We start from the raw sequence: 27,889 nt of genomic DNA, 5'->3' as shown, positions 1-27,889 counted from the left end.
CAACCTAAGTCTTTCCTGTAACATGAGAAGGGTGACAGGAAAGAATGTGAAATTGCATTGCTCCGTGAATTGTGACCTCCAGGATAATGGAGTTGAAGCTTTGGGAGTGAAGTGCGGTTAACACCCACATCCACACTTGCAGGCATAAAGATGCATATGCAAACTGCAAGAGAAATATCTGACCTCCGGAGTAAGTTCCCTCCTCCTGCAAAGATAGTACCAGACTTCTCTTACCTAAGGCAAACTTGTCTTTATTATACGAACAAATATAAACTTTAAAATATAAAATCAATATGATACTCCCTTTAACTGTGTGTTGCTTGACATTTTTGTAAGCAAGAAAGCATTTGATCATCCAGGACCCCTGGAAGGGAGTCAGGACCAACATCATTTTCACCATTTTAAAGATGAGTTGGTGGTGGCTCAGCATGCTTAAGTAGCCTGCCCTAGTTCACAGGAATATTATAACTTCAGAACTGCAGCTCAGTGTTCAGCAAAAGTGTAAATGTAAGGAATAAGTACAGGGAATACAAGAAAGAAAACAGATCTAACATCAAAATCAAGATGAGTAGAAATAAAATATAAGTGAAAAATGCACACAAATTAGTTGTCATCCAAAATCCTTATTGATTACTTGGTCTCATATAAATATTATTTTAAAATAATATTTAAAAATTAAAATTAAATATATATTTTAATATGCTTATATTGGGCAAGCTATTAATTCACTATGATGTAAACCAGAGATTTTCAACCTTTATCATCTCATGGCACACATAAACTACTATAATTCTGATGCACAAAAAATACATTGTATTTTTTGCCAATCGAACAAAAAAAAAAAAGGTATCATTTTGATTCATTCATCATGGATGGCTATTGTCATGTTGGCTGTTGTCATTTTTCCATTTAACAATTTAAGGGAAAAGAGATCAGTAGCCCTGACTAAATAAGTATTGCATGTTTTAAAATTTCTTGCAGCACACTGGTGAAAATCACTAATGTAAACCATCAAAGCAAAAATACATAATTACCCTTCATTTTAGAACTCTTTGTATTCTAGACAATATGTCATAATAGTACTATACCTGGATCTTTGAAAAAAATTCTTTTGGCATATACAGTTGAGATTAGACTTATTTCAACTAATAAGATAGAATTCTCTGTGTTTTGTTTTTTTAAAAAGATTAATATTTCAAAATGATATGTCCTGTGTTACATAAACACAAAATTTTGACAATTTTAACTATAGCCCTGTAATAATCTTAGAGATTATTCCCTATAATTTTTCATAGGAAAGAGTGATTTCTATCAGTAAGGTTTTATAATTTCATGAAGAGATATTTATTTTATTCTCAAAATTTCTGGCTGAACGTCCCCAAATTGTATAAAGTTTCACTCTGATTATCTGGTATCAGAACATTTCAATAGTTTTTATGAATCCACACATATAGATGACAGCTTAGAAAACAGCTGGGTCACACACGGGTTTCCTAACTGGGGCTACGCTTGGACCACCATAAAATTTCCAGGCACCAGAACGGGCAGCCCCCTACCTTGAGTTCAGCTGCTTGAAGCAAAATAAATCCACACCTGCTGCCAACTGGACCCCGGCGCAACTCAAAGTGCAGCACTGCATCTATGAGCCTCTAGTCTATATGGACGGCCACAGGCCCTTAAAGACAGCTGCCGATTGATTAGATGCTGCTTTCATCCCTATCTCGGTTGTCTTATTAATTAGAAGGCACTCACTGGGTGGAGGTAGGGCCTAAAAAGATTCAGTTTAGTGATGAGTACGATAGTGTTCAATAAACATTAAATAATTACACAACCTGGGATTTGTTTATTTCTGTTGTCACTGACTCTCAGAGTCACTGAAATGAGTGAGTGTGCTCTTAAACAATTCAAGGGTAAAGAGAGTTTTCAGGTTTTGAAATACATTGGCATCTTGACACATATTGTTCCCTATGCCTGATGTGCCTGCCCCATGATTCTCCTGGGAAATTCTTACCACTTTGAAAGACATCACTAAAATGTCATGTTTTATGTGACTTATTCTCCCTCTCCTGCAACATTAGGGGCTGCTGTCTGTTTTCCTGGCCCCATATACAAGGCTCTGTAATTATATTTTACTAGAGGCCCAGTGCACTGATTCTTGCACTGGTGAGGTCCCTCAGTGTGGCCTACGGGGACCGGCCAAAACCGGCAGGCTGTGGGCCACGAGGCTGCGGTAGGCACAGGGGTGGGTCTCAGCCCATCCTCCACACACCAACCTGGCTCCACCTGCCGCAGCCCCCAGTCCCCTGTCTGCCAGCAGCCCTGCTTCCACTACCACCGCTCCCACGTGCTGATGGTGCCAGCCCCACTTGCACCTGCTGATGGTGCGGAGGGATTGGGGCCAGCACCAGCAGTGGATGCGAGCAGGGCCGCGGCTGGAGCCTTCAACAGGTGCAAGTGGTGGCTGCTGCCCTGATCACCCCTCAGGAGCAGGGTAGGCAGAGAGGCCCTCAGGGGCAATCGAGGCCAGCAGCCACCACTTGCACCTGCTGAGGGTGCAGAGAGATCAGGGCCAGAGCCAGCAGTGGGTGTGAGTGCTGGGTGGGACCGCAGTGTGCGGGAGCAAAGAATTTTCAGTAACCACCAAAGGCTCACCCTGATGACAGCCACAGGCCCCACCTTAGTCTGGCACCCCCTGCTCACCTGCTCCACCATCCGGCCACAGCTGATGCCCGCCACGTTCCACACTCTGCTGCCTGCTGCCAATGCCCAGCATGTTCTGCACACACCCCCTGGTTGTCAGAGCACGTTATAGCGGCTGGTTGTTCCACCATTTGGTCTATTTGCATATTAGGGTTTTATACATATAGATATGTGTGTATGTATATGTGAATATATATATATGTGTATGTGTGTGTGTGTGTGTGTGTATATATATATGTAATATACACATTTAGATTCACCTAAATGCAAATGTTATATTCTATATAATAAAGAGCTAATATGCTAATGGTCATGACTCCGTGACGCTGTAACAACCGATCAGCAGGAGGTTGCGTGTGCAGCGAGGTGCATGTGGGTGGCCACACGAGGAGGTGGGATGTGGGTGCCTCCTCGCAGCAGCGGGAGGCGGGAGGCAGGAGGCGGGGCGCCTCCTTGCTTGATTTCAATCACATGCTGGTGTAACAATATCTAGTATAACAATAATACTTAACTAATCACTTAGTTTCAGTGATTAACTTCTAACCTGGGTGAGTTAATGTATGTAAAACCATTTTGAGATTCCACACCCAACATATCCTCAGTCATAAGAACATATAGTCTGACCTAAATTGAGCTTTAAATTTGGTATTAATATTGAGCTGTTTCCAGAATGAATGTACTATCTAGAGTAGCACATGTTCTGATCAAGAATTTCACTATGATACAAAACGCAAATATTACAAAAATAGTAAAAAGAAATTATTTAAATATATCTACATATCAATTAAATACTTTTTCTTCATTATCTATTGTATATTAGAAGCTTCTTAAGATAAAAAGTTAGTTATAAATAGTAGCTGCTCTCAAAAAGCTTATAGTTAGGTTGGAAAGATAAGACAAAAACACAAATGACTTTGGTACTGGCTTCATTATAAGAAATACTAAAATAGTATTTTGTCTAAAGAGGGTTACAAAGATCAAAGGAGAAAGTCATTGCTGGTTGAGTCAGGTGAGAATTCAAGAATTACTTGCCCTGGCTGGAATTCGATAAAAATATATTCTTGGGTGAGGATTTTAAAAAAAGATTTATATTGTCTCTACTGCTTCTTAGTCTCTGTCCAAATCTAGGAATGTTGGGGAAACAGCAGCTATTATAACACACAGGTGTAAGTTCTACAAAGAAAGCTGCTTCACTTTTCCTGACCAAAGAGGTTCCTGGAATATAGATATACATTGAATAAATTATCTCTTCAAATGTGGCAGGATATGGTTCTAAACATAGCAACAAACTATCTCTGGTCTGAACTTTTATCTGATTATTAGGAACCTAAGAACAAGCTCCCACAGACTTAAGACTGAATAATCAAGAAATCTCAAAGAAGTGTAGATTAAACTTGAGGAGCTTACAATAACATCATCAAACTATACATTTCAAATGGTGGTTTATCTCACAGATGTTCAGCTGCTTAGTCATGTTCCCCTTCTATTTCTATAGATCAGAAATGCTGCCATGAACAGGTTTGTGTAGAAGCTTATCCATGAATTTCATTCACACGTGTCCCCACCAAAGTAAACATGTAGTTATCTGCACTGGCCTATGAGGAGCATCAGAACAAGACAGCCCACGGGTCTGCAATACCGAGACCTCTGGTTTTATTCCATAAAGAACGGCAACAACTGTGAGTCCTCCGCTAAAAGATGCCGTCGCTATTCTGACCAAGAAAACAACTTGTAGGACGTCCTCAGCTCCTTAGTACAGTCACAATATGGTTACTCTACAGCAGAGCTTTTCAGCATGAGTACAAACTGAGTTTACAGAATGTCCTATATTACAACTCAACAATTCCTAGGTGGTGTGTGGGCCTATAAAAAAGAACTGGGACTCTTTCCTCCCTTCTCCCTCTTTCCTTCCTCAGATACTCAGTGGTCTAGCACATGAAGACATGGTGCTTGTTGCCACCAGCAACACAAATCCCTGAAACCAAAACATTGATGCCCTAATGATTACTGATTTTTAGGGAATACTGTTACAATTCATTAACTGGTTTAAAACACCCTCTATCACTGCTCTGGGACCCTAAGTAAATAGGAAGGATAAAGTAGAAGAGAAAATGATACACTGTCTGAGCAAGCAATAGCAGGGAGGCAGAATGACACAGTATATGTATTTGATTTCCAGACAAGCTTGATGTTAACTGTCATTTTGTCCTAGTTCTGTGGCCCTGGAAAAGTTAGCCAATCTTTCCAAGTCTAAAATGAGAAAATGAGGACCCATATTAGAGAGCTCTGTGAAGAATAAACTTCAATGATGAATGTAAAGACCCTGGCAAATAATAGATACGAGATAAATATTAGTTACCTTCTCATCTACTTCATCTACACCCGTGGGGAAATTTATTTTGCCTTTACTAGCCACATAATATCCTCTTTTCTAATTTAGTTCTGTGGAGAAAACCTAAATGTCTCACAGAATTTGGCCTCTTCCTAATCTTTTCTGAAATCAAATACATTTTGAACATTTTGCTGGTTTCCAAAATGCTGTTACTTTCACTGGTTACATCAAGAAAAAAATGACTGCCATCATACTTACTCATTCATCTTGTTTCTTATGATTCCTTACTTACTCATTTTCTATTACAGAGAAAAATCTATTTACTACAATGTCATTTTAACAGAAATCCATTTTTAACACCATTAAAGTAGCTAGGAAATGATTCTTTAAACCTGCTCAATGTCCTCATTAGCAGCAAACCCACCGAATCTCATTTTTAATACCTACATATTTTTTGCTCACAACTCAAGTTTCCTGTTCACTGACCACACCGATTCAATACTTCTTGTTATTCTTCTGTTTGTTTGGCAACTAGAAATTGGTTCAGAGTGCTTCCCTCGGACTTGCCTGGTTTACTTTCTTCTAGTCTTTCCACTGGTATGCTCAGCTTCCTGTCCTAACCCTTGTTTGATCAAGAATTTTAACAACCAAAGCACATTCTCATTTCTTCTGAACCCTGACAGTCATCGTATAAGGTAATCTAAATTCTGATTTTATGGTGAAAACTTTTGTTTTATTTTGTGTTTTGTGAAATAAGTTTCTGTCTGAACACTTTGTAGGGCAACAACATTCTTGTGACTGTCAGCCAGACGATTTGCATTTACCCTCTGCAAGCACGCTGACAAGGCTCCTGCTCCAACGGGCCATGCTCTGAGGGATGCAAAGGATCCCGACTGGGGCTTGTGAGCTCAGGGACTTTTGACCTAGTGGAGGGCCGGTGATGTGAAAAGAGAATTGTGATATACTGTAGAAGATGTTTAGTGCTCTAAAGAGAAAATAGTAAAAATAGTAACAACAATGGCAGCAGCTAATTCCCGAGCGCTCACTACATGCTACAGACTAGAGCACCAAGTGTTTTATATGCAAACCCCCTTCAGTGGCCACAAAAATCTTTTCAGGGAGGTGCTAGTATAATTCCTATTGTACCAACGGGAACACAGAGCTTTCTTACAGCAAATACATATCTTGCCCAACATCAAATAGTTAGGAAGTGACAAGGCCAAGGTTTGCTTTCAGTGTTTTAAAAAACTGCGACCTATAAGCAAAGAGGCTTAAAGAGGAAGAGATGAGGACTGACAGGGGGCTGGGAAAGTATCATGTAGGAAACAGGCCAAGCAAGTGGGTCTTGAAAGACAGCAATGGTTTTAACAGAAAAAAGGGTGAAGATAGGAAAGAGCATCCCCTGAAGAGAGAACACAGGTGCGAAGAGAAAAGCATAGGGTTGGCAGGGCCATGAAGTGCTTGAGCTGGTCAAGGAGAAGCCTGAAGGAAATAGTAACAATAAGTGTGGGTGGGGTCAGGAACACAACATGATTTTATCTGGTGGGTAATTAACACCACTTCCAGCTGTACTATAAATTTATCATTCGGCATGATAAAATTAGAGTTGGTTTTTGGGGAAATTAACAGCAATGTGTAGATGAGGAGAGACTAACTTTCCTCAGCAAAGTGGGTGTCCCATGTTAGCAAGGTAGCATTTCTCTGTCTTTTTAAATCTTTCTTCCTTTTATTCTTCTCTCTTAGAGTCAGGGTTAGATTATTATGGAGAATTGAGACTGAGGTGAAGCAAAAGGTTAAGGAGGAAGAGAAGGGAGAAGAGGAAGAGGAGAAAGGAAGGGGAAAGAAAGCAAATAGACACTGAATGCCTATCACTGTGCTGAGTAACGTACATGTGCAGCATAGGCAGTACTAGAAGACACTGGAAGAATAATTGGGAAGCTAGGACCAAAATCACAAGATCATCCCTTTAAAGAAGGGATTATATATACTCATTTTATATATCCCAGTCCCTATGCTTTCGTGGAATGAAACTGTGCTGAGTAGAGGCCCTGAGGTAGAATGAACAAAGTGATGGAGAAAGCGGGGCAGATTTAGACAGAGAACTGATGGTCCTACAGTGAATCAATTTTTAAGCCAAAGAGAAGAAGGCATTTAAAACAACTCAGGTTTCAAATCTGGGTGACTGGGAAGTATGGTGGTGAGTTGAATAGAAGTTAGAGGGCTTCTTAGTTTTAGGGATTTTGTTATTCTTGTTTTGGTTTGGATTGTTTTTTATGGCAAAGTAGATAATAGAATTAAGAAGTCAAAATATAAAAATAAAAATCATATAGGAAGTTGAATTTTCTCTACTGATGGTGACAATAAACTGAGTAAACACTCCCCACTCAAAATCTGTCTGTTAGATAACTACCTAGAATACTAAACTCTTGGGTCTAATTCATCAATTGCCTTCAACATCCAGTAGAATGACTGGAACAAAATTGGTCTCCACTGAATATTTGTTTACGAATGAATCAATCACTAAAAAGTGTGTGTCTCAATCTAACATGCAAAACATTCAGAGGGACCTGCTAATGCAAAATATTCCAGTTACTATAGCGACAATCCATAAATCTCCTGCATTCTCTCCCACTCCCCTCAGTGGCTATGCTGCTCTTTATTCAAATGCCTGCCCCATCTTCACTCCTTTGTTCTCCACACATAATTCCATCAACAACTTTACACAAAAAAACCCTTCAGGTCATCAAGAAAGAACATCCTCAGATTTCACATCCATAGATAAATCGACACCTAAATCTATCCTTAAGCCTTTCTTCCTCTCCAGCCAGGAATCTGGGAGCCACCAAAGACTTCTCTGTCCTTCCTCCCACACACCACATTCAAGGTCCAATTCATCTGGATTCTACTTTGTGGGCAGTTCTCATTTCCATTCTCCCATCTTCATCCCCACTGCTGTGCAATTGCCCAAATCTAAAATATCTCCTTTGGATTACTGCATAGCCTCATGATGGAAACATTACCCCAGTTTTATTCCATCCCCAAACAATTATCAGAATAAATGTTTTTTTGTTAATCCTTATCCAAGGGTATTTTTTCCATTGATTTTTAGAGAGAGTGATAGGGAGGGGGAGAGTCAGAGAGACAGAAACATAGACGTGAGAGAGACACATTAATTGGTTGTCTCCCCCATGTGCCCTGACTGGGGCCAGGGACAGATCCTGGAACCAAGGTACATACCCTTGACCAGAATTGAACCCAGAACCCTTCAGTCCAAGGGCCAATGCTCTAACCCCTAAGTAAACTGGCTAGGGCCAGAATAACTTTTCAAATAAAGTGTGATTTCTACTCTCTCTCCCCCCAGTTTTCTCTTACCTTTTTTTTAAGTGACACACTTTTGTTTTTATGTACCATCCAAGTATCGCTTACTCATGAAGACTTTCATTATGACCATTTGCTCTTACCAAACTACATCATTTACAACTCCTCTAGGGAGTTATTTTATTAGTGTCATTTATTGAGTCTCTACCCTAGGCCAAGTATCATACCAGCCAATCTCTGTATATTTCACATATGTGTGCCTGCTTTTTGCCCTTCCCCACTCTCTTCGTCTAACTCTCCTACTCCTCTCCCACTCAAATCAAGCAATGCCCTCTTCTTCAGAAAATCTTCCTTAAAACTCTCTGTCTAATTTAGATGAGCCCCATAGAGCCTTGTGCTTAACTGCATCCTAAGATTTAAAAGCCAGAATGTGTAGCAAAGATTAAGGACTTTGGAGCCAGGCTACCTCAGTTCAAATCCTGACTCTGCCTTTTATTAGCTGTCAGATTGTGGGCAAAATTACTTAATCCCTCTAAATCACCATTTTCTCCTCTGATAAATGGACCTACTAATAGTACAAGAATAAAATCTCCAGCAGGATCTGGGGCAGTACTCGGTAATCAAACAAATATTTCTGTAGTAAAGTATGGCTATTCATACCAAAGTGGAGAGAGATGAGAAATAGCATCACCTCAGATCAAACTTTGCTATCAAATGAATTTTAAAAATAAACAGTTAAGCTGTCTGGAGTGTTGGGAGTTCGGAACTGCAGATAAGGGATTGTGTATCTGTATGTTTTGTATAGAGTTGCAAGGCTTAAATGAGGTAATGTCTGGAGAGCGCTCAGAATAATCCTAGTGCGGGTGAAAGCTCCACGAGTTAGCATTACATAGCCCCATCACACTGTCAGGGACTGTTCACTCTTTTACCCACCCCCTCAGGACACACCTTGAGTCAGGGAATTTCTACTCCCGATCTTTGAGTCCTCCATTACTGCCATGACACCTGACACATTTTAGGCACTTGTTAAATGTGAACAAATGGATAATGGTCAGGCTTCAATCTGTAGAAAATCAATCGTTTACATGTGTCCGAGTGTTAAACATCTGGAGTTCATTGTACTCATCAAAAATCCATGCAATAAACCTGAGAGTTTACATTTAGAGCAGTACTTGTGCATTGCTTAAGAGCTCGTGATGGTTAACTTCACCAAGACAAAAGTTCAAGGTTGCTGCTGTGATGTTTTCATGTTAGTGCTGTCCCTAAATTTAGTAAGAGGTATGTTTTTCCATTTGTTGACATTTATTTGAAAGAAGGAAAAGGCTTTCACTAAGCTAATAATAAACCTCTCTTGGTGAATAAAATCGCCCCTATCTAACCCCATGTGATCTATTCTTTCATTGACAGTTCTGAGGCCTGCCTGCTTTAATATCTGCAAAAAATAAGACCAGAGAGCCTGGCAGGTGTCGCTCAGTGGTTGAGCATTGACCCATGAACCAGGAGGTCATGGTTCAATTCCTGGTCAGGGTACATGCTCCATCCCCAGTGGGGGGCATGCAGGAGGCAACCAATCGATGATTATCTCTCATCATTTATGTTTCTATCTCTCCATCTCCCTTCCTTTCTCTGAAATCAATAAAAACATATAAAAATTTTAAAAGTAAGACCATTGAGAACAGTCAACAAACTACACCAGTAAAAACTATCACAAGATCAAATGCAATATAAAAGGGAACTTCTGAAATATACGATTATCCAAGAAAAACAACCACAGTATTCAAACCCAAACAGTCTTCTGAATGCATTTTAGAAGGTTTCCACACTTGAAGCAGACACTGCATTCTAATCTTTTGCCTTCCAATTTACAGAAAATAAAATAATTTCTCAGATTTTAAAGGGTTGGGACTATGGGGCAAGGAATGCCATTAACTTTTTCACTTTGGGACTTCATTTTATTTTATTTTTTTAATTAAAATTTTATTTTTCAATTACATTTTACATTCAATATTATTTTGTATTATTTTCAAGTGCATGGCATAGTGGTTAGACAATCTTTACAAAGTATCCCCCACTCACCCATATTTCCACTACCCACCTGGCACCACACATACTTATCACAATATTATTGACTATATTCCCTATAGCTGTACTTTACATCTCCATGAATATGTCTTAACTACCAATTTGTACTCCTTAATGTTTTCATCATTTTCACCCAGTCCTCCAACACCCCTCTCCTCTGGCAACCATCAGTCTGTTCTCTGTGTCTATGACTCTGTCTCAATTTTGTTTGTTCATTTTTTTTTGTTCTTTGGATTTCCCATATAAGCGAAAGTTAATTTTAAAAATGAGGTTCATTACAGAATTCATCTCTTTTAGAGCATGTTATTTGAGTCTCTATCACACAAAATATAAGATACAAGACTATTTTCTATTCCAAATTACATATTCTTCTTTAATATCCTTGATATATATATATGTCTACATATCTTTTGTGCACTTTTATTTCATACTTCTGTGTTTACTGTGTGCTTCAGAGCATTTAATTTACTTCTGATATTTCAGACTAATATCCTTTAATGTTTGTTTGCAATGTGTTTATTGGTTTTATAAATGTGTTCAGTTCTGTTATGCTTATGTAAGACTCATGATTGTTAGATGAATAAGGCAGAATCTTTGCCCTCAAGACATTTATAGATGTTGTTTTACATAAAATAATAAACCTAAGTGCTTATTTGTGTGGGCATATATATATATATATATATATATATATATATATGCATTTGTATGAAGGTATTATATGTGTGCACACATATATATAATGCATATGGACTAGGTATATATAGATATTAGGTAGCAAGTTGGTGATGAATTTGCACCTGTGTTTTGTTTAGTTCTGGAGTGGTAGGAATCAATTTAAGAGTACAGTAAAACTTTTTTTTTTTGTCATTTAGAAAGCCATCTCTTTTAAAATCTAAAAAGGATTTTCTCTTCTGCTGATATGGTTAGAGTGCCTCTTCCTTTTATATAATATATGATTTTCAAGAGTTTGAAATGGCTTTTATTCTACACCTCATTCAGAATCACTCACTTTTACGTGATGAGTTTCCTTCAAAGGCAGCAATTCTTTTCTCACTATTTCTCACAGAGAGGAGTGCTTGCCCCAGGAATCACCAAAAGTGTCCACAGGAGCTTGAGAAAGACTTTAATCTGCCAACTCATCATTCGCTTTCCCTGAATCCGGAACACCCCACCTCAGTGAGCTGACAACTCGTCCCTTCTCCCCACTATCTGTCCTTAAGCCTTTGGCCTCTGGGATCCCAATCAGATTGCTGCTTGAATGTGAATAGAAGTCAAGACAAGATGTATAGCTTGAGGAACAGCTGAATAACAACAAATGGGGATGGATTGTGGTCCTAACTACCTTTACTTTCCCTCCTCATTTCACTACTTGCCTTCTTACATCTCAGCTTCTTGCCCTTGTTTCTGGATTGCAAGCTGTATTGACACTCCTTTCCAATTCACTCATTTTGCTTTTACTATTCCACAGTATCAATTACATTTAAAAAAAAAAACAGTAACTTATAATCTTCTTCTCAACTGCAAGTACATATTTTAATTATAATCGGCAATGTCCTGCTCTGGGGAAAATACCTGCTCTTTATACTCACCGCTCTTACCCCCCCTCCTCCTTTCTCTGGGGCCCAGATCTCCTACAACTGGCACCTAAGTGCATTGAAAGCCTCCCCTTTAAGTGTGATTTAAGTGTGTTCCACATGTCTACCCATGAGTGATAAAGTCCATTCATTCCTTCAGAATGTCCCTTGAAGGTAAAGTGGACAAAAGGAGAAAGGCAGGAAGGTGACCTGGGAAAGATCTGCAGCCACCAAAGAATGGCTGGCAGCTCTACCTGCTGGCTCTGTGGCAGACTGACCACTTCGTCACTGACTGGTCCTGCTCCTCTGCCTGCCAATCTGGCCTCTGCACTCTCCATCCTTCATCCCAATCCATTGTGCCTCAAGACAAAGTGATAAACTAAATGTAATGGACTGAATGTTTGTGTCTATCCATATTCCTAGGTTGAAGCCTAATCCCCAGTGTGATGGCATGTAGAGGTGGGCCCTGTGGGAAGTGATTAATCATGAGAGCACAGCCGGCATGAATGGGATCAGAGCCCCTGTGAAAGGGATCCCTGTCTGCCTTGTGAGGACACAGCGAGAAGACAGTGTCTGAACCAGGAATCAGTCTCTCACCAAATCTGCCAGCGCCTTGATCTTGGCCTTCCAGCCTCCAAACTGTGAGAAAGAAATGTTTGTGGCTTAAGCCCCCCAGTCTATGGCATTTTTGTTATAGCAGACTGAACAGACCAAGACACTAAATCAAAATGATTATTTTGAAACTAGACTCCGACCATTCTTACAAGTCCCATAGCTGGGCAAAACAAAATGATGAGACCATGACTGGAAACAGAATTCTCTAGAAGAGAAGGTGGAAATGATTTCATTATATATATTTACGAATAACTGAATGTTAGGAACAGTACAATACTGATGTTAATTATAGATTTATTTTGGAAACAGAAAGTGTGTACGCACAGAGATTGATTTGTCCTCTTCCTCTAAATCCCCATCCCCTCTGCCACTACCTCACCATTTTCATGGCTCAGCATCTTTGCCTGATGTGTGGCCTCTGTTTGCCCTGCCCCCTCTGCAATAGTACTGAGCACCCTGCATTCCAGCTATCTATCTACTGAGGGATCTTTGCTTCTAGGTTGTGATCTCCTTGAGGACAAGGAGGATGCATTTTGCTGTTATACCCTATTTACATAACAATGAATGGTTAAAGTGGAGGGAGCCCTGCCATGTTGATTACCAACCACCTCCCTAGCCACCCAAGACATTAAGGTAAAGAGAGAATGTAGTTCTGACGGGTAAAGGCAGCCTTAGGAGGAGAGCCTTGCTCCCTAGTCAAGCCTGTGAGCACCGCCACACTTCCTGCAGGTACCCCTGTTATGTACTGAGTGTTTGGCAGAGTGCCTGACCGCAAATTAATGCTCCATTTATGTTTGTTGACTGAATGTTTTCATGCATTTAAAAAGTAAATCAGTTTCGCATGATATGCCAAGAGAAGCAAAAATTCCCTCTAAAATGTTATAAGAAGCTTCTGGCCTGGATGCTGAATATGCGCAATGAAAGGCTTTTCTTCAGGTCTAATTGGATTTATACTCCTGAACTCTCCTCTTTATCCCCCTATTCAACTATTTTAGAGAAAAAAGTAGCTAGGATAGTATTCACATTTCTGTGTTTAATCAAATCTAGCAATACATTATTATATCTCAAAATCTTTCCTGAATTGGGTTGAAAATCTCAAGCATGCCCACACAAAGAAAATTAGCATTTTTTCTCCTTTGTGATTACTTCTGCCACTTCCACATTATCTAAGGAAAAATGAAACTCAAAGGTAATTAAAAACATCAAAAGAATCTCAATTGTAATCATTATTTTTCTCTAACACCTCTTCAAAAAAATGTCCCTATAAAGTACATGATTTTTTAAAAGTGGAGATGAATGCCTGGCCAGGGTGGCCCAGTGGTTGAATGTTGACCCATGAACCAAGAGGTCACGGGTTCAATTCCCAGTCAGGGCACACACCTGGGTTGCTGGCTGGATCTCCAGTAGGGCATGTGCAGGAGGAAGCTGATTGGTGCATCTCTCTCATTGATGTTCCTATCTCTCTATACCTCTCCCTTCCCCTCTCTCTGAAATCAATAAAAACATATTTTAAAAAATAGATAAATTAAAATGGTCATACATATACTAAGATAGTTGAATCTATTCTGTTCAAGCGCAAACGTAGCCCCCTGTAGCCTTCTTATTTCATACAGCAGGCAGAATGATTCTTTTGAAACTTAAACTAGATCATGGCATCTCTCTGCTTTCAACTGTTCCCTGGACTCTCTTCACATTTTGGATAAAATCCACAGTCCTTGCTGTGGCCTCAGTGTGCCCCCACAAAGTCACCTTCTACCCCTCCCCTCCTCGCTACACTGGCCTCTCTGTCTTCCTTCAACAGACAAAACATTTTGCTGGCCCCTCCTCTTGAGATGCTTAACCCACTTTTTCATGGTTCGCTTGCTCACTTATTCCAGGCCTCTGCTCCAAGGGCACCCCTTCAGAGAGGCTCTGTCTCAGACCCCTTCCTCACCTGAGTTCCTTCTCCACAGCATCTTCCTCCAGCTAACATTAAACTATATAAAATGGCTTGCTTATGTATTGATGGTCTATCTTCTTCATTAGAATAAAAGTTTCATGAGGGCGGAAACCCTATTTTGTTTACTGGTGTATCTATAGCACCTAAAAGAGTTTATTCTCAGTAGAAACACAGAGAATTTTACAAAGGAAACTGGGCTTCAGAGACTGTTCCCTTCACCAATTTTTTTATTAACCACATGGAGAAACTGAGGCTCCAGAAGGTTAAATGATTAATTCAACATCACAGTTAATAAACAGCAGAATTGGATCTTAGTTGTATTTACTTCCAACCCAATAGCCTTTGACGACAAGAAACAAACACGAAGAAGATAAATGCACATGTTAACTTTCAACTTTATAGAAATTTATACCTTTTGTTTTCTAGAAAAGTCTATAAAAGCTGCAATAGTGTTAATTTTAGTTTATTTTTGTTTTCCTTTCATTCACCAGGCGTGAGTCCTAGTGTGATTTTGTAAATCCCGGAACGTGAAAGCTAACAGGTGTGACAGCTGGTCTGTCCCCTGCTCATCATATTCAGTGGTCTGTAACAGGGGAATGACACAATTACCTGCTGTAATCACTGCTGCTGACTATTCCGTCTCCCTGGTGACCGCTTTATGAAATTTAGAACTGTTTTTCTTGTCAATCCACTAAAATTTTCTGCCTACATATTTTGGGTAGTACCTTTCTAAATAAACATTTAAAAATTAAAGCCCAAATCTAAATAGACATTTATTACTTAGCAAATTCAAGTAGTATGTATCCATTCTGCTTTGGCATATTTTTTTTTTGCATTGAAATGTAAAACTTTTTAATAAATTTTTGCTTTAAATCAAGAATGTGTCCTCACTAGTTATAAAGATGTGCAGACTACTTCATAGAAAAGTGGATGTCAAGAGACAAATGAATAAATAAAGCATCCTCCCAAATCCTAGTCCTGAGTGGTGTGCTGTACACCAAACTTGTTACTTATCTCCTTTCAACTGTAAAGACCCTTGAGATACAAACAATTGTGATAGTTGATTGCTCTGAGTGTGTCTGCCAGCCAAAATCCTTCACAAATTACAGGTAGGCTGTCAGAATAAAAAGTAAAAATGCACAGGGACATCCTTGCCACCGTTATATCTTAATCCCAACCCCCTTTTTTGTAAAGGACAGTTATCAAATTCCCAATTTAAGACTCGGATTAGCACACTGTGTAGTTTAAACATAGTATTAAAAAGCGGCCACTTAGGAGAAAGTAGTAGAAACTCTTTTTGCAAACAGATTCAAAGAACACACTTTTTTCTCCCTATAAATAACACCAATATGTTAATAGAAGTACATTAGTAACCGGATGATTTTGATTTTGCACATAAATAGTTCCTGTTCTAATATATTGCTGGAAACCATACCGGAAGGCTGATTATCTTTAAATGGAACTAATTATGTCCTTATTGGGTTCACATGTTCTAACATAGTTTGGCATCAGCAGCAGTAACTGATGAATAAATGGGTGAGGAGGTCAAAAGCAAAGGACATGCACTTGCTAATCAGTGTTGAATGTGTGCAGCAGTGAAACACAGAGATGAGAAAATAGGGCTGATATGCAATTCAAGGACACAGTGACTTGCAACGGAGTTCCTCGTTGCATAGGGACACAACATTGGACCCTTCCTAACTTTTTAATTTAATGTTCTTTTTTCTTTGTAAAAAAATTAAAGAAGTGCTATCCAAATATCAAGATGGAAGTGCCATATGAATATCCAGAAGGATGAGTAAAGATAAGGGTACAATCTCCGCATACACTTTCTATCTTAATGTACTAAGAGGAGAACATTTTACATTTCAAAATATAACAGCATGCAAGGTTACATAATGTAATGGGTATTGTAGTATCACTTTTGGAAGTGAAAGTAATGGTAAATCAGTAAATTGTCTCTGAAGGTTTTAGACTTTGCAGTCATCCATGGTTGCTAGAAAACTGCAGCAGACCCACTCATATGTGGAGAATAGCAAACCACGTAGCCGCTTGCAATGTGACACAATCCAAGTCAAAATGTGGTCTCACAAAATCTGGGATTGGGGGGATTAAATAAACAAACAGACAAAACAGAATCAGACTCAGAGATACAGAGAACAGACTGATGGCTGCCAGAGGGGAGGGGGTTTAGGGGACTGGGTGGAAAAGGTGAAGGGATTGAGAAGTATAGGTTGGCAGTTATAAAACAGTCATGGGGATGTAAAGAACAGAAAAGAAAATATAGTCAATAAATGATATTACAGTCAACAGTTGTTAGTTATAGACAGTAACTATGTATGGTACCAGTTGAGTACTGGAAATATCAGGGGGACACTTTGTAAAGTGCTATATGGCTGTCTAGCCACTATGCTGTACACCTGAAACTAATATAAAATAATGCTGAATGTAAACTGTAACAGAAAAATAAAATTTTTAAAAATGTGTTATTCCAACCTCTAATTCTATTGGGTTCCATATAACTCTCCCAGCTTTGAGACCTGCCCTCTGTTATTGGTCCGCACTGTGTTTGGGGATTGTTGAACCTGCTGATTTCTATACCTGTAATGTTCACACCCAGGCTCTTCCTCTCGTGGCTCCAGTGAGGCCCTATCTGATCACATAATTTAAGTAGGTCCCCAATACTGGTCTCTACAGCATTCTTTCGTAGCAAATATTTAGCCTTTGGTAATATTCATCCAGTGGCTTATTAGTCTTCTAACCTCCCCCCGACCCAAGATGGTAACATCAGTAAGACCAAGAATTGTATGATATGCATTGTGCCCAGCCCAGAGCAGGCTTTCAATAAATATGAATTGGGTCAATGCATTCTTCAGATTAAAGAGCTTTTTCCCCTCTTTATGCCTTTTATCACACTTCATAACTCTAAATGTGAAATTCTCTAGGTTTGGAGGCTAGTAAACATGCAGTTGAGGGATAAAATTAACAGTTTCTCTAGTCAATGTAGAATAGCTATATAATATCAGGCTTTTATTTTAATGCAATTATATTTCAAGAGACATGATATTATATAAAGCATATCTACAATTGGGTAAAAAGGAGTCCAATAATATAATTGCATTCTACTTTATTAATTTTACTTGTAAGTGAGAACTATTTCTACACAAATGGCCTAAATTGTCACTGTCAAATTGAAGCATGAAAGGATATAATTTCAGTTCCAGCATATTAACTGGAACTGAATATGGGGTTGGCAGAGTTTAATGTATCTTTTAAAGAATCACTTGGAAGTCTTCTCAGGAGAATTTTTTTCTCAAGTTTATCGAAAACATTTTTCCTACTGATAGGATTATCTAGTCAATAGAATTATCTAAAACCAGATGGACTTTTAGAGGATTAAAAGATGAAAACCCAGTTAAAGAAATATTGTATTTAGGAAGAGGATAAAGGGTTGTGTGGCTCCTGCAGTAATGAATCAGAGGCAAGAGCTACAGAGATGTCAGAGGTAGGTTGATTTGGAAATATAAAGATGTCACATTCATAGTCACATATATTAATACCAGGTAGCCACATTTCAGAGATGAATTGGGCACATACAATAAAATAATATATTGGCAACTCTCTGGAACTTCTGGGTTAAAAGGTTACTTTCCTCATTCATTTTTATGAATATCATGGTAATTGAATCAAAATGCAAACTGAAAATATTTATTAGCAAACTGCTTTCTCTAGACATCACCACCAACCACAGAAGCTGGTTTGCATCCTGTTATATTTGCCGACACTGTCATAAATTTTCAAATGCACTGCAATTATTTTTAAGCTAGAATTATAAGTACATGAAGAATTTTAAAATATCAGTTTATTCTAGAAATTTCTTTTCAAATCTGCCTTTGTCCTTCTGGACAGATTCCCATAAATGGTACTGACTCAGCTAAAAAGACTACCTTTTTAAGAAACAGATCTCTTGGTTACATGTTATAATGAATAGTGAAGCACTATTACTTGGTCCTATGTCATTAATTATGTTGAGGTTGGTTCATTATTCATGCAGAAGCAATACCTATATGCATATTTTGAATATTTAACATTCAACCACTTTGGGCATATATAATTTATACTGATAAAATCAAGTAGAGTTGATATGAACAGGAAAGTACCCCCTCATTTGTCTGGTATTTATATCCAGACTTAGTTTAGCTACTACTTGTTGAACATTTACAATGTGCCAAGAACTATATGTGATTTATTTTGTTCAGCCACATGAAATAGCTATTGTTATTCCCATCTTATGGATGAGGCAAATAAACTAACAAACAAAATAGAAACAGATTTATAGATACAGAGAACCAACAGACAGCTGTCAGAGAGGATGTGGGGGGCGCTGGATATAAATGGTGAAAGGATTAAGCAAACCTACATAATTTTATTAGCCAATAAATTCAATTTAAAAAAACAAAAAGCCAAAAGAACACAGTGATAAAGAGATGTTGACCAACATTTATCCAATGGTATTAAAATATTAAAGGGAGAAGTAAAAGACTGCATGAAGCCTGGAGAAGGAAAAACCAAAGGAAGTAGAATTTGATATATTCTTCTTTATCTGGGAAAGGGGTATACTAACTAAATGCACCAGAATCCAGTTTCCTTAGAATTATCTCATTAATTCCTTTTCTCTAGTTATAATTAACTATACCTACAGCTTATGTATTAAAGAAGAATGCTGGAACGAGGCCACAGAGAATAATAGTCTTCTTGACCACACTGGTGGATGGGATTACCAGTGAAAATTGTGTATACAAGAAAATTAAAATAGAGAAAATATGAAATAGGACAGGAAAATAGAAAGAAGATATGTGAACCATAAAGGAGTAGGAGGGGGAAAAGCATTCAGGTGGGCAAAAGAAAAGTCAGAATAGTGTAGTTAATATAAGCCAAGAGGAGGAGAGGTTTGATTAAGAGGCCAGGATAACAGTAACAATGCCAGAGAGACATGAGCAAAGGGATTTAAAGCAGGCATTTAGAAGGTAACTGGGATTTCCATGTGGGAAAATGCAGAAGAGAGGAAGACAGCAATATATGAGAGGTGAGTAGTAGTAAAGATGTGCCGGTGAAGCAGATTACCAAACTATGCTCTTCACATATTCTGTGGGGTCCTCCCTATCCCATAAAATGTCAAGTCCCTAGAAACTCTTCTACCCAGTGTGACCAGGAGTCATGTGACAGTCACAGGAAGAGAGAAATCACAAAGTAACATGTACACATCTTAAACATTTTAACTTAAAATATGCAAATGAACATCTGATTGTCAGTCCCTAATAAAGGCCAAGTCTTTTGCCTTGAGTTCCTCAAGATCTTTCATAAATGAAACTACTGCCACTTCTAGGGATATATCCCAAGAAAGTAGAAACACCAATCAGAAAGGACATATGCACCCCTATGTTCATAGCAGCACAATTTGCAATAGCTAAGATTTGGAAACAGCCTAAGTGCCCATCAGCAAATAAGTGGATTAAAAAGCTGTGGTACATCTACACAATGGAATATTATGTGCTGTAAAAAAGAAGGAACTCCTATCATTTACAACAGCATGGATGGACCTGGAGAGCATTATGCTAAGTGAAATAAGTCAGTCAGAGAAAGATAAATATCACATGATCTCACTCATTTGTGGAATATAATAAACAACATAAACCAATGAACAAAAACAGATCCAGAGACAGAGACGCATCGATCAGATAGTCAAACCTCAGAGGGAATAATGGGGAGAGATCAACCAAAGGACTTGTATGCATGCTTATAAGCATCACCAATGGACACAGACAATGGGGGGGATGAGGGTATGAGCAGGGGTTGAGGGGGCACAGGGGGGATAAGGACACATATGTAATACCTTAATAAAAAAATAGGGGGGAAAAAGGATAACTAACAAAAATAACATAAAATAAATGAAACCAATTATGCATTCTGTAGAAGATCCAGATTTAATTTATTTAAAGTGGAGTGAGAAATTAAAGACACTTGCAGAGCAATCGCAATGAAGAATCATAGGTTTCTAAGACTCTTCCTAATATTTTACAGTATTCTTACCCATACCTAATTTGACAACACACTTTAAGTGACTTAACTAAATTAAGTTTTTTCTATATATTCAAGTTATTTTTTGTGAAACAGCATTCTTTTTATGGAAAATATCAGTTTACCTGGTGATTGGTTAAGTTGTAGTCCATTAAAAGAGCTTTTACTGTATAGGAAAAATTGCTACCTTTCTTCCTACACTCAGACCACCCCTGACAGTAAAATTATTTACCTTGAGGAAAAATGCATTCAGGCATAATTAAATGTTGACAGCTGAAAAGCTCTGTCTTAAAATAGAACTTTTAATTGACTACATATCCTATACGTAACTGATACGGATCCAATTTTCTCTTTTATACAACTTATAGGGCTACTTTAAATATGAAAATGTATGTGAAATACTCTGCAAACTGTAAAGCACTTTACAAAAGCAAGTGCTGATTATTACTGAGGGAATGATTTTTTTTACCACCTGTCCTTCACTTTTTAACCCTACTGCTTACCCAACAATTGACACTGCTGTTATACACTGGTGAAGACACAGACATGTTTTCTGTGCTTGTGGGGCTTATAATGAGGAAAACAGGCATCAAACAAGTGAATATATAAGCCACAGTGAGTGTTATGAAGGAAAATGTTTTGTATGGTCTGTGAAAGCATAGCATGGTAGACCAGTATTAAATTGGGTGATCCCAGATAACTTTTTGAGAACAAAAGAATGAGTTATAAAGAGTTCAGCAAAAACAAACAAACAAACAAACAAACAAACAAACAAAAAACAGGAGAAAGGACTGTTGCAGGCAGAAGGGTTGGGTGTGCAAAGACCCAAATGCAGGAAAGAGCCTCATGTGTCTGAGACCTAAGGAAAAGTTGAGTGTTTAGAGTGAAGCAAGGCAGAAGGACTGGATGAGCTAACACTGGAAAGGTAGGCAGAAGCCGCATGCAGAGCCATTTTGGACACATTAATAAGTGATCTATTTTTTTTTACCCTAAAATCAATGGAAAGCCACCAAGAGGTAGTAAGTATTTTTTAAATCACTTTGCAATATGGAAAATGGGCTGGAGCAGGGCAAGCATGGAGGCAAATAAGGTATTAAAGAGACTGTCATAAACATCCTGTGAAAGAATAGGGCCATTGACTCCAGTGGGGCATGGGAAATGAGAAGCATGGAAAGAGGCAAAATCGATTTTAGAGACAGAATTGATAAAACAGATAATGTGTTAGATTAGGTTATTTGGTTGGATGAGGGAGAGAGAGAGAGAGAGAGAGAGAGAGAGAGAGAGAGAGAGATCAAGGATCAAGTCTAGACTTCTAGCTTGAGCAACTAACCGGACCATGTTTGACATACTTGGAGGACATTCATGTGAAAATATCAAGAGGGCAGGTATTGCCGAAACCGGTTTGGCTCAGTGGATAGAGCGTCGGCCTGCGGACTGAAGGGTCCCGGGTTCGATTCCGGTCAAGGGCATGTACCTTGGTTGCGGGCATATCCCCAGTGGGGAGTGTGCAGGAGGCAGCTGATCGATGTTTCTCTCTCGTCGATGTTTCTAGCTCTCTATCCCTCTCCCTTCCTCTCTGTAAAATATCAATAAAATATATTTTTAAAAAAAAGAGGGCAGGTATTTAAATAATTGTTTCATTGGTTGGAAGCAAAATCTTTCAAAGGCTCGAACATTACCAACAACCAAATGATAAATCTTAGTTTGGGCAGGACCTGATACCAAACAAGCCTCACAAGATCAGAAAGATGTAGGTATAAAACTAAAATATGGAAAAAAAAATAGTATACATTGTAATGAAATGCATCCTCTTGGAACTAACCTCCTTGGCTCTCTAATTTTCAAAATTATTCCAACAGTATTTCTCTATACCCACTCCTTGGGGCCTTTAGGTTATATTATGAACAAAGAATTTCAAAGGTCGACATACCTCAAAAGTCCTTTGCCAGGTTCCCTCGTTCTCGCTACTGCCCTCAATCTTTTGCTTCTAGACTGGTGACTCTTTCACTCTCACCCCAGAGGATATTCTTGCTCTACAAATTGATGAGGCATCCTTACCCATGGACACCCCTAATTTGCAAGCTCTATATATTTAATAACTCTGAAACACCCTCTTCTTCATATAGTCTTTCTTAACCAATGAAACAGAAGTGGTTTTCAGGGTTGTTCTATCCTGACCAGATACTCAACTCCTTTTTCTTGTATCCTCAATAATTATCACTCTGTCTCCTACAATGCCATTACAGATAATGATAATATGCACCATTATATCATAGATATGCCTGTGATCTAAATGACCTTGTATTTTAAGATGTATTCAGGTTATACAAAATTCCTCAATATATTGTCACTTTATATGATGGTTAGCATTTGGGACACCACCTGGCTCATGGCAGGAAAATGCACAACATATAGATTTGAGTTGGAATAATTGATTAGAGAAAATGCACAGGAAAAATCTTCCATGCAAATCTTGCAGAGAAATGGCTAAATCTTACAGGGAGAGGAAAAAGCAAAGGAGCAGAGAAATCAGCAGAGCTATTGAATATTTTCCAGATATCCCATATTTTGAATTGTAGCAGATAGATGAATTTCCTGCAGGTAAAGCTGACCTCTAATTCACCCAAGGACGCTGGTCAATCATCTCGGAATGGTTCGTCCACAGTATCTCACTTGCTCTACTCATCAGGAGCCCTGCTGTCAAGAAACCATAGACTGGCAGAATGGAAGCTCATCCTTCAGATGGCCCAGGCAAGTGGGCATGAGTTAGGAGCAGTTAGATCAGCACTGCCCAACAGAAATACAATGTGAGCACATGCACAATTTAATTTTTCTAGTAGCACCATTAAATTTTAATGGAATTAATTTTGATAATGTTTTATTCAGCCCAATCTATCCAAAATATTATTTCAATATATAATCAATACAAAAATTATTGAGATACTTAAAATTCTTTTTCTTCATGCTAAGTCTTCAAAATCTGGTGTGCATCTTACACCTGACCACAATTCAGTTTAGTCAAGCCACATTTCAAGTGCTCAGTAGCCACATGTGGCCAGTGGCTACCCTATTTGGATAGCATAACTTGTTCTTTCTCTGTTCTTATCACCCTCCATGAACATTAAGCTGGCCTAGAGTGAAAAATAGAAGATAGTCTACAGATAGACTTTATGGTTGTAAATAATAATGTAAATGGGTAAAGCACACACAGCCACGTATATTTATTTGCTTTATATTCATGAACTCATGCAAACTAAACCCTTACTAGCTTTATCTCACCTATCTCATCCCATCACACACACACATCATCCTGACCTGAACTGGGCCACTTGCAGTTTCCTAAAAAGACCTTGAGTTCCTTCACTGCAATCCCCTTTCTTAGAAACCATTCCCTTTCCTTGCTAATCATGACATCTTATGCATTCTTTCTCTGTTTCTGGGGCCATCACCCTGGTCTTGGTCACTGCCATTTATTGCTTCAAAGAGCCTCCTAACTGGACCCTTCAATTTCACTCTGACCTCCAGCCAAACCATTCTCCAGATAGTCCTTACAGGAATGTCTTTAAAACGTGAATCAGATTCCATCTTTTCTTTGCCAAAAATATTCCAATGTTTTACTATGATACCGAGACGAAAATGCAAACACCTTCCATGGGTTTTAGATGCTGCATGACTTGGCCTTATCCTGTTATCTCTTCCGTCTTACCTCATGTTACCTTCCCCCATGCTCACTATGCTGCAATACAAGGCCGCAGTGTCTCAGACACAATAACCTTTCTCTCAGTTCAGGGCATTTGGAAATGCCTGGCAGTCATTATCTTTTCTCTAGTGTACATCTACCTCCCAGAAGAAACTGTAAATTCTTTGAAGGCAAGGACTTATTTGTATGGTTTATTACTCAAGGCTAGTGCTCTATAAATATGTGTTAATTGCTTCATAAATATGAAAAAAATAAAAAAAATGATTTTCCTGACCTTTCAAGCTATCATCATCATGAACATCATAACTTTAATTTATTGGACACTTACTATGAAACTATGTGAAGCACAATTCACTGACTCTTCACAACCCCACAAGGTAGATGTTTTTATCCCAATTGTAATAATAATAATGAGAAAACAAAGGGAATAAGGAGTATTTTGCCCATTGTCACTCAGCAGTTAAATAACAGAGCTTGGATTTGAACCCTGATCTGTTTTTTTCTATAAATAATTAGTTATTCTGCTTCCATGAATTTCCAAAAGCTTTAAATTAAGTACTTAATTATTCTCTAGCTTTGTAAAACCATATTAATAACTTAGAATCTGTAAAATCAGTACAGGTCTGATCAGTTTCTATGTTCTATATTATTTAGATATCTTATGCTGACATTGCATGCTTCAGATACTATTTTGGGAATATGGTTGCCTAGCAACAAGCATTATTAGACTGAATGATATTCCAGATTGTATTTTGTCTGTTATGACATAGTTAGCATTTTATTAATTTAGAAATATCTGAGAAACAAGGTGGGTAAATTTAGTGCAACATATTACCAACCAGGAACTCTACAATAAAGCATAAACAATAGGTGAATGCTTTTCTGTTCTAGAATGTTTGTTTCCAAATGTATTTGGAATCCAACATGGTTGGGGATGACAACAAGGCACTGAGGATGTTAAAATGTTAACACTGAACCAGTTAAGAGCAGTAGGGTTGGAGAGAACTGTTTACTTTATAAAGGGGAAAAAACTGTGTCCAGAAACACCAGCTCCTATGCAGAATTCTCACAGCTACATCCTCTTGGAACCAGATGTAACTGAGAAGAAGCACATGGCTCACTCCATTCAAAGCAAACACACACACACACACACACACACAAAACAAAGTACAAAATGGTGAGTTTAATACTAACATATTAATACTAAAAATATATTTTGTGGGAAAAATGTGTCAGTACAGAAAACATATCTAACACATGAACCAGAAACCATGCAAAGGGGATCGCAATTCCTTGTCAGCTAAATCATGTGTCTTTTCCCTTAGCTTACTTATGAAAACATTTTACTTCTAGGAGTAAGCAATAAAATTCAAGCAAATTTGCTTCACGATAAAAAAGAATTTGGACAAAATGAAGAATAATGCAATGATTCAGTTTTTGCAAGGCATCAAGTGTTTCCCAGTATCCGACATAAAGCCAGTCTCTGATAACTTGAGGGGCAACCTAAACCATGTTGACTAAAGTACCCCTGTTAGTGCAGCTAAGTTGTTTAAAAAGGCAGTGAGGGAAAATACATTATACTGAGGAGGGAAAGGAAAAAATCATAAACACAGGTGAAGTGACATAACAGAAAGATCTGAAGATTTGGCATCTGAAAAGCTAATCAGGGCTCTGGTAAGTTAAAAATTGTACGGTCTATACCGGTTTCTTAAAATTTGGGGTCAAAAATTCTCTTCTGTGAAATGGGGATGTACTGCCTTCCTTGCCCAGGTTCACGGGTTTTTGCGAAGTGAGAATAAATTGACCAATGAGGTCACTATTGCATTTTTCCCACAGCTCAATGTATGAGTCTTCAGGGATGGGTGTGGGCAGGTAGAATAGGCTGGTAGCATCTAGGCAAGTGTTTCCAGATAATTTTTAATCTGATAATTAGGCTTTCAAACCTATAAAAGGCTGAAAAATCATGTAATTCATTAGGAACCAAGTAGTGAAACATTAATAGACAAAAGGATATGAATACACAATTCGCAAAAGGGGGAAAAAGCCAATACACGTGACAAAACAATGTTCCTATCCACTGGTAATAACAGACATTGGAAATACCAAGATATATACATACATATCTTGTCCAAATCCCTTTTTATCATAAAGCAAATTTGCTTGAATTTTACACTTAGTTTAATATATATATTAAATTATATATATATATATCTATCTATTAAGTTGACAGATAAAAAGAAAAAAAGTGCCAGCACAAATGAGAGTTGAGACAACCAGCCTTCTTATATATGCCAGTGGGAATATCAACTGGTACAAACTCTCAGAGGTCAATTTGATAATATATCTTTGTAGTATTAAAATGTACAGAACTGGGGTTTCATAATTATCTTTATAGAAATATAGCCTAAGGAATTTTCAGAGAGGCTTACAAAAATTCCTGCATCACATATTATCTGTAAGAGTGAAATGTTGGTAAGATCTTAAAATGTTAACATTTTATGACTGGATAAATAGAGTTTATGTTTTATAGAATGTTACACCACTACTATAAATTATCCTGTAGAAATACTACTGATATGAGAAAATATTCATACTAAATTGATCATTTTAAAATATTAAAAAACAGTATAAATGGTATAATTTCAATTTAATGTTAAAAGATACACATGCATCACAAGCATAGATAAAAGAATAAAAACTATTTCTGAAGTATTACCAGCAGCATCTCTAGAAAATGGGATACTGGGAGATTTTAATTTCCTTCCTTCTTTTGGAGGCTTTTCTGTATTTATTTTACTGGGTGCATCTATTACATGTGTATTAGAAAAAATTGATACGTGCAGCAATATGAAAACAGCAAGTTTAGGGGTTCATGTAATATACCATATGTAAATTCATCACTTTCAAGCTTTTAAAAAAATGTGTTTGTTTCCCCTGAATTTCAATAGAGTTTCTATTGATAAATAACTTATTTTGGTGGACTGGTTCTGTTACATGCACAAAGAAAGACACACCGATTTTGCAAAATTAAAAGAAAATCTTATTTATACTTTTAAAAATACTTAGAAGACATTTATTTATTTATTTATTTATTTATTTATTTATTTATTTATTATTTTGTAGTCCTTACCCTAGGATATGTTTTTATAGATTTTAGAGAGAAGAAAGGGAGAGATAGAGAGAAACATGGATGGTTGCTTCCCGTATGTGTCCCAACCAGGGATCGAACTTGTAACCTAAGTATGTGCCTTGACTGAACCCACAACCTTTTGGTATGCAGGATGATGCTCCAATCAAATGAGCCACCTGGCCAGCACAAAATACTTAGAAGACTTTTTAAAAAGTTAGAAACATAGGTAAGCATTTCTACTTGGAACAATATCAACTAATTCACTAGGAAAATCTAATCTAACCAGGGAGATGTTTGATAGGATAAGACAGGTAGAAAGGAATAACGCCAGAAGAAAATCTAGGTTGAAAATGCCTCAAGTTTATATTTACTACTGTTACTAAAGAAGATTCAGTTATTGATGGACTATAAATACAGAGGC

At 37.9% G+C, this 27,889-nt stretch overlaps 1 protein-coding gene across 7 annotated transcripts in view; it reads right to left on the bottom strand.

Moving 5' to 3' along the window:
• Positions 1-27,889, bottom strand: part of NELL2 (neural EGFL like 2) — a 331,262-nt gene that overhangs the window by 97,651 nt on the left and 205,722 nt on the right. The window lies entirely within an intron of this gene.

This window comes from Plecotus auritus (genome assembly GCF_963455305.1).
Source record: "Plecotus auritus genome assembly, chromosome: 3".
Classification (NCBI taxonomy): Eukaryota; Metazoa; Chordata; class Mammalia; order Chiroptera; family Vespertilionidae; genus Plecotus; species Plecotus auritus.
The sequence above is the reverse complement of the archived record's forward strand: the minus strand, read 5'-3'. Positions and strand labels throughout refer to the sequence as shown.